Raw genomic sequence first — 7,420 nt, forward strand, 5'->3', positions numbered from 1 at the left:
CAGGAAAACGCATGTACAATCCGCATGCGTTTTTTTCTGCCAGGGAGATGCAGAAACGCTCAGGAAAAAGTCCTGAGCATTTCTGCATCGTGGGCATATAGCCTTGGGGTGATCAATGAGTGGAACAGGCTGCCACGAGAGTTGGTGAGTTCCCCTTTAATGGACGCCTTCAAACAGAGGCTGGACAGACATCTGTCTGAGATGATTTAGTGAATCCTGCTTTGAGCAGGGGGTTGGACCAGATGACCCAGGAGGTCCCTTCCAACTCTACCATTCTCTGATTCTAAGGAGAGTGAGGATTAGTGGTGCAAACACAGTAAGGGCATATGTAAGCATAGTGAAGGTTTAAGTGTGAATGAGAAAGAGAAACAAAGTACAATTAGTAAATAGCTTTTCGTACCTTCTGGCCCATATCTGACATATTTCTGATTAGACCCTTAGGCTGGGTGCCCACGATGCGTTTTTCAAGCGTTTACGCTGCGGAATTTCTGAAGCGTAAACGCTTGGGAAACGCTTGGTAAACCTTCCCCCATGGTCTCCAATGCAATTCCGCACTTTCAAAGCCCATGCTGCGGATTTTTCAGCAGCGTTTATGCTGCGCTAAAAAATCTGCAGCATGTCCATTAATTTTGCGGAAGTGCTGCGTTTTTGCCGCCATTGACTTGCAATAGAACGCGCCAATTCCGCAAGACTGCATCTGTACTTGCGTAATTGGCGCGTTCTAATCTGCGGATGGTACCCGGGTGTGGAGGACAGGAGACTCTCCTCCACACCCAGGTACCATAAAAAAAAGAATAAAATAAAAAATAAAGATTATATTCACCTTCCGATGGCCCCCGGACTCCTTCCCTGTGCTTGCCGACAGATTGCGCAGGACTGAAGGACCTGCGCTGACGTCACAGTCATGTGATGGCAGGTCTTTCAGTACAGCGTACCGCGATCTGCCGGCAGCCAGCACAGGAGCGCATCAAGTCTCGGGGGCCATCGGAAGGTAAGTACAGGTTTATTTTTAACCATTCTCTCAGGTCACACTATATAAATCCATGCCGTTTGCATGGATTTATATAGTGTGACCTAGTTGTCACAAGCACTTTCCAAGTGATGCTAAAATCGCTTGGAAAGCGCTTGTCAACCCGCATGCGGAAATGCCAGTGAAGAACGCTTCATTTCCGCATGTCCCTGGCAGGAAAATGCATGTACAATCTGCATGCGTTTTTTTCTGCCAGGGAGATGCAGAAACGCTCAGGAAAAATCCTGAGCATTTCTGCATCGTGGGCACATAGCCTTAAGAGCAACCCTTCAGAGCCAGACCGGTCTTAGCCAGACCTGAGTCTCTGGATATATGAAGCTCTTAACAGAACATGGATTAAACCAGGTGTGAGCAGAAGGCAGGAGGGAGGAGGCGCAGAGAGACTGGACACAAAACACAGTGTGGAGGTGGTGGGGAGGAAGTATTTAGGAGCCAGAGGCTAAATGCTTTCAGGAAATAGACAGATAGGGATCAGTATGTATTGGGATCAAAGGATTGAGGTGTGAAAATTTGGAGATGGGTTCAGAAGAGATACTAGGAGAGACAGATAGATACAATATGGAAAGCAGTCAGATATGTAGGGCGGGTTTTCAGATAAGTTCATACCAGGGGAGACAGATAGATACAATATGGAAAGCAGTCAGATATGCAGGGCGGGATTTCAGATAGGTTCCTACCAGGAGAGACAGATAGATACAATATGGAAAGCAGTCAGATATTACCTAGCGTTTTTGGTGCATTTCCGTGAGGAAAAAACACATCAAAAACACACAGTGTGCACATAGCCTTAAGGTGTAGCTGTAAGGAAAAACAAAAACCCAACAGACACCTGAAACAATGGTTAAAATCACAAGTTCATCAGAAACACAAGTGCCGACATGAAAAAGAGTTGAAAGGCGTGGTTTCTTCTTTCGCACAGTAATGGAGTTTTGGGAGGAGGGAGAGGAGGCTTACACCACCTTTTGACTCAAGTTTCAAAATTTTCCCTCCAATCCAAAGTCATTTAATGGGGTTGAAATTTGGCGTCCTTTTTGTGTTTCCCCCCCCAAAATGAGGGTTGGGGGTGCCAGTAGTGCCACAAAAATGTGGAACATGCCTTACTACAGCATTACACACCACAATCCATGCTGACTGTGTCTAAAATACCCCAACCCCCCACTTTTATGAGGGGGGTTGTTAAGGGTGTTTTTTCCCCTTGGTGGCTTTTGACAGGTAATCTGATGATGCAGATTGGTTAGAATGATCAGTAGATGTGAGGAGATGAACATAATGTTTGCCTCTTTGCATAACATGATGTTCTATGGCGTAAATTCTAAGAAATACATATGCAAAACCCCTGAAAAGGGGGATAAACATTACGATTTCTTGACAAGCTTCCTGACAATTTTGGGAGCCTTTGAAAGCATATTGATTCAACCAAGGTTATCATTATCGCCCCATTTTCAACCCTTTGGGGAGGGTTTGAGTTTAGGGGTGCATCGGAGGGGTATTTTTTGTTTTTCAAATTCAAGTTTTTTATTTTTGTGTTGAAAAAGTACAAGAAAATACAATATACATAGTAAAAGGGGTAGCGTAACTATAAATCTATGCATAACTACAGTACATTGGGGGGTACAGGGAGGGTTTTCCATCAATATCCAGATCAAGCATGTATTTTTCCATATGAAAGATAGAGAGAGAGGGAGCGGACCACGGCAGACCACCAATCAATAGAGTGTGATTATGATCACTGTTGTGACGACATCCCGGATAACTTTAGTTGGGGGCTAGATGGTAGGCATCAGAGTTTTGGAAATCCATCCAATCCCTCCAAATCACACAGTATCTATCAACATCAGCCGGTGAGATGGCAATCAGATGCTCCATCCTATTAAGGAGAGAAATCTCCGCAAACCATTCCTCCACAGTGGGTGGGTCTCTGCTTTTTCAATGTCGTGGAATGACATTCTTAGCCGCCTGTATTAGGTAGCCTATTGATGACCTTTTATAGCTACGTTTACTTAGTGGTAACATTGATAAAAGGAGGGCTTCTGGCGTATTAGGGATAGTCAAACCAGTTATTTTCTCAATCATGGGAACCACCTTTGCCCAAAATGCACTTATTATAGGGCACCCCCACCATATGTGTGACATTGTCCCTTCCCCCTCCCCACATCTCCAACATCTGTCTGAGACCACTGGGTACCATCTATGAAGGACTGCTGGTACCCGGTACCATCTAGAGATAATTTTGAAGGAGGTTTCCTGAGCTTTGGACCCTATTGAGGTTTTATGTGTTAGGAAAAAACATTTATCCCATTGTGAGTCAGAGAAGGACTTCCCTAGTTACCCTTCCCATGCACCGCAGAATCCTGGCCTATTGTCAGTTACCTGGGCAATGAGGAGATTATACAGTAGGGAGATGGAGTGTGTAGGGGGTGACAATGATAGGCACAATTTTTCAAAGTTTGTGAGATCTCTATGAAGATGTATGCGCTTCTTCACAGTTGAATAGAAGTGTTGTAACTGACTATATTCAAAATTAGCCTTCGGGGAAGTGGCTCTTCCCTGTAACAAGTCATTGAGGGGGAGCAGCGAAGTATTGGAGATGACATGAGAAAAGAATATCGGATGGGATTTGTTTGAATCGAGAAATCTATTTGCAGATAGTCCTGGTGGGAAATCCGGATTATCTGAAATCGGGAGCAAGGGGCCCTGGGGGTCGATTAAGGATAAGCTTTTTTTATGGGATCTCAAAGCCAAAGCAGTGGCATAAGTACTATATGACATGAGGCTAAGAGAGGGGACAGTTAAATGGGCGCACCATGGGAGAGTGTTAACAGCTTTAGGACAAATGGATTGAGCTATTTTGACCCATAATTTCCCCTCCGAATGATGGAAGAAGTCCAGGTTTCTAGCGTGTACTGCTGCCATGTAATGCCTTCTACAATCCGGAAAGCTAAGGCCCCCCTTTTGTTTGTGTCTGATCAGAATGTCTCCCCGAATGCGTGGACGCCCACTTGCCCAGATAAATCTGCAAAAGCTACTGCGCAGTCTTTTCCAAAAATTTGAGGGAATTACCACGGGAATGGTTTGGAAGAGGTATAAGAGTTTAGGTATGACGTTCATTTTTAGTATATTTATTCTGCCGAACCAGGAAAAATCCTTCACCGTCCAAGAAGTAAGATCTCTATGGAGTTGTTCAATAAAGGGCCCAAAATTAAGATAAAATAGATGGGAGAGGTCTTTGAGTACGAATTCCTAAGTATTTGATACCCTGTGAGGGCCAGGCAAAGGGAAAGTTGGACTGCATGGAATCCTGTATGGATTTGGGGAGGGAAACACCGAGGGCCTCAGATTTCGCTGCATTGATTTTAAAATTTGACCATGTACCAAAGTGATCTATTTCAGCCATAACAGCAGGGGTGGATATATGTGGTTGAGTGATATATAGCAGGACATCATCAGCAAATGCAGAGCACTTGTACTTGGTGCCTCCCACCTCAATCCCCCTAATATTGGGGTTATCGCGGATTGATGAGAGCAGGTGCTCCATCACTAGGATGTATAAGAGAGGGGACAGAGGACATCCCTGTCTTGTCCCATTGGTTATTATGAAAAGTGATGATAATGTTCCATTTATCTTCAGCCTAGCTGACGGATTGCGATACAGGGCCACGATTTTGGCTATAAAAGGGTCCCCTACCCCAAGCTTTTTAAGAGAGTAATATATGGCATGCCAGGAGACTCTATCGACTGCTTTCTCAGCATCCAACGAGAGTATCAGTAGAGGGATACCTCTTGATTGGGCATGATGAATAATGTCAATTGTCTTTAAAGTGTTGTCCCGAGCTTCCCGCCCAGGGAGGAATCCCACCTGATCCAAGTGTATGTGTGCAGTTAAGAAAGGTTGCAGCCTGTTCGCCAATATTTTCGAGTAGATCTTCAGATCCACGTTCAGCAGAGAGATTGGTCTATAGCTAGAACATAAGTGTGGGTCCCCACCCTTTTTTGGGAGAACAGGGATATGTGCCTCTGTAGTTTGGGGAGGGAAGGGGTTTGTGCAGGATGCGTGATTAGATCCTCCCAGCAGGAGAGGTGAAAGGAGGGGAAGGAATGTTTTATAGAATTTGACTGTATATCCATCTGGGCCTGGACTTTTTCCACTCGCTAACGACTGGGTAGCTAACTGCAATTCGGACTCTGTTAAGGGTTCACCTAGAGATGTGGCGGGAGACATTTTTAAAGGGTTCTGTGCTTGTGTCTCAGGCGTGTCTGTCCCAATCAAGGAAGTATTAACAGGGGATGTGTTGTTTGGTATACCATCGAGATTGTATAGTTGAGTATAATATTTATGGAATTCAGTTGTAATATCTTCCGTTTTGTTTAGCATTTGACCCGAGTTGTCTTTTATTTTTGAGATGTGATTTTGGGCTTGTTGGGATTTTAGAGCTGTCGCTAGCATGCGTCCACATTTATTGCTATGTTCATAGAACTTACTGCTACAGACCTGGAGATAGCGTCTATATCCCAAGTCTAATAGTTTTTTGGCTTCCTGTCTGGCTGCTAATAGGTCTCGGAGTGTTGCTGTGGAGAGGGCATGTTTGTGGGCTACCTCAAGGGTTTCTACTTTACGCAGAGCGATATTGAGGTTATGTGCCCTCTCTCGCTTCAATCGGGAGCCATGTTTAATAAATAGACCCCTAAGAACGCATTTCAGTGCCTCCCATTTGATTGTGGGGGAAGATACGTCAAATTTGTGGTCTTCCTCAAAGTTTGATATTGTGTTGGTTACATCCTGGGTGCACAAAGGGTCCAGTAACAAGGATTTGTTTAGTTTCCATGACCTTGAAAGCTTGGGTAGATTGGGAATAACGAGAGAACAGAATATGGGAGCATGGTCAGACCAAAGCATAGTCCCTATCTCCGTCTCCGGCTGCCAAGATAGGGCTCGGTGTTGCACCAGGATATAGTCAATTCTGCTGTAAGAATCATGGGGGTTGGAATAAAAGGTATAATCTTTGACAGTCGGTTGTGTGAGGCGCAAAACGTCACAGAGCTGTAGTTGGAGAAATGTCCTCTTTACTTTTTTTATAGCTGAATAAGATAGAGATGCTTTTCCTGTTGAATTATCTAATGTAGGATCTAGTGTTAAATTGAGGTCTCCACACAGAATGACTGTACCCTGGACAATGGGAATGGCTTTGTCTATTAGGTAGAGAATGAACTGAGTTTGACCCTGGTTAGGGGTATAAGCATTGATGATTGTGAAAAGTCTGCCTTCAATTTTTAAAATTAGGAGCATATACCTTGCATTTGGATCTTTAATGCATTCGACAAACTCGTGTGTCAGGCTTTTGTGAATGAGGATAGCAACTCCCTTACTCTTAGATTGGGTGTTATTACACAGGTGCCAGTGGGTATAATATTTGTTTTTAGGGGTAGGGGTATGATGTTCTTTAAAGTGTGTTTCCTGTAAGCACGCGATCTGTACCTTTTTTTGTGAAGTAATCTAAGAATTTGGGCCCTTTTTTCCTGGATGTTAAACCCCTTCACATTGAAGGAGGCATACTTAAGTGTCGCCATTGGGTTGAATCTCTCGGCGGTCCGCTCCCCTCAGAGTGAGATGATTGCAAGCATCGATGGACATTTGAAGCAACTGTGGGAAAAAGACAATAGGGTGAAACAAACATAACAAAAGAAACAGTAAGTAAAGAACTACTGTTCGGGGTATAAGTAACCATTTTAAGTAGAACCAAGCGTATGGGGGTACCCGATCGCCTGGCGGTGTCCCTTCAGGGGGAAAGTGACAGCTAAGCATCGTGAACACTAACACTCCTTTTGTGAATTGCGTTGCAGGAAAAAAGATTAACCACCAACCGACTATGAAAAACATTACTGAAACTTACTGAAAGGCAAAACCATTAAACTCCCACGAGGTTACAGTGGGGTCAACAAATCTAGGTGAATATTATGTTGATAGGTGCTAGCAAGGTTAAGGCATTAAGACCTATGCATTTGGTCAGATATTTGTATGTGCTCCCCAGTGGAGCTACCCATTTTTCCCTCCTGACTCCTTTTAGGAGAAGACGTTAGGCTATCTTAAGACTAACAGGCAGTTCAAATGGAGTATGCCACTAAACATGGGCCTCCAGGTTCAGGGTCTTTTTCTGGGCGTCTGCGGTGGTCGCTGGGAGAGCTTGGTGACTCTCTGGGGGAGATTAATAGAAGATGAAGCCTCTCTGTCCCGCCCACGTCCTCTAAAGCCGAAGACAGTGTGAAAAACTGGAACCACTGTGGGATTGATATTTGTGGGAGATTGAGTTGTTTTAAAAACTCCGGCAGGTCTCCCGGGGTGAGTAGTCTGGCCGAGCGTCCATTGTGTCTAACTTGAAGGGAGAACGGGAAACC

Source organism: Phyllobates terribilis, unplaced genomic scaffold, assembly GCF_046119375.1.
Source record: "Phyllobates terribilis strain yellow unplaced genomic scaffold, ASM4611937v1 Scaffold_5__5_contigs__length_657084704, whole genome shotgun sequence".
NCBI lineage: Eukaryota > Metazoa > Chordata > Amphibia > Anura > Dendrobatidae > Phyllobates > Phyllobates terribilis.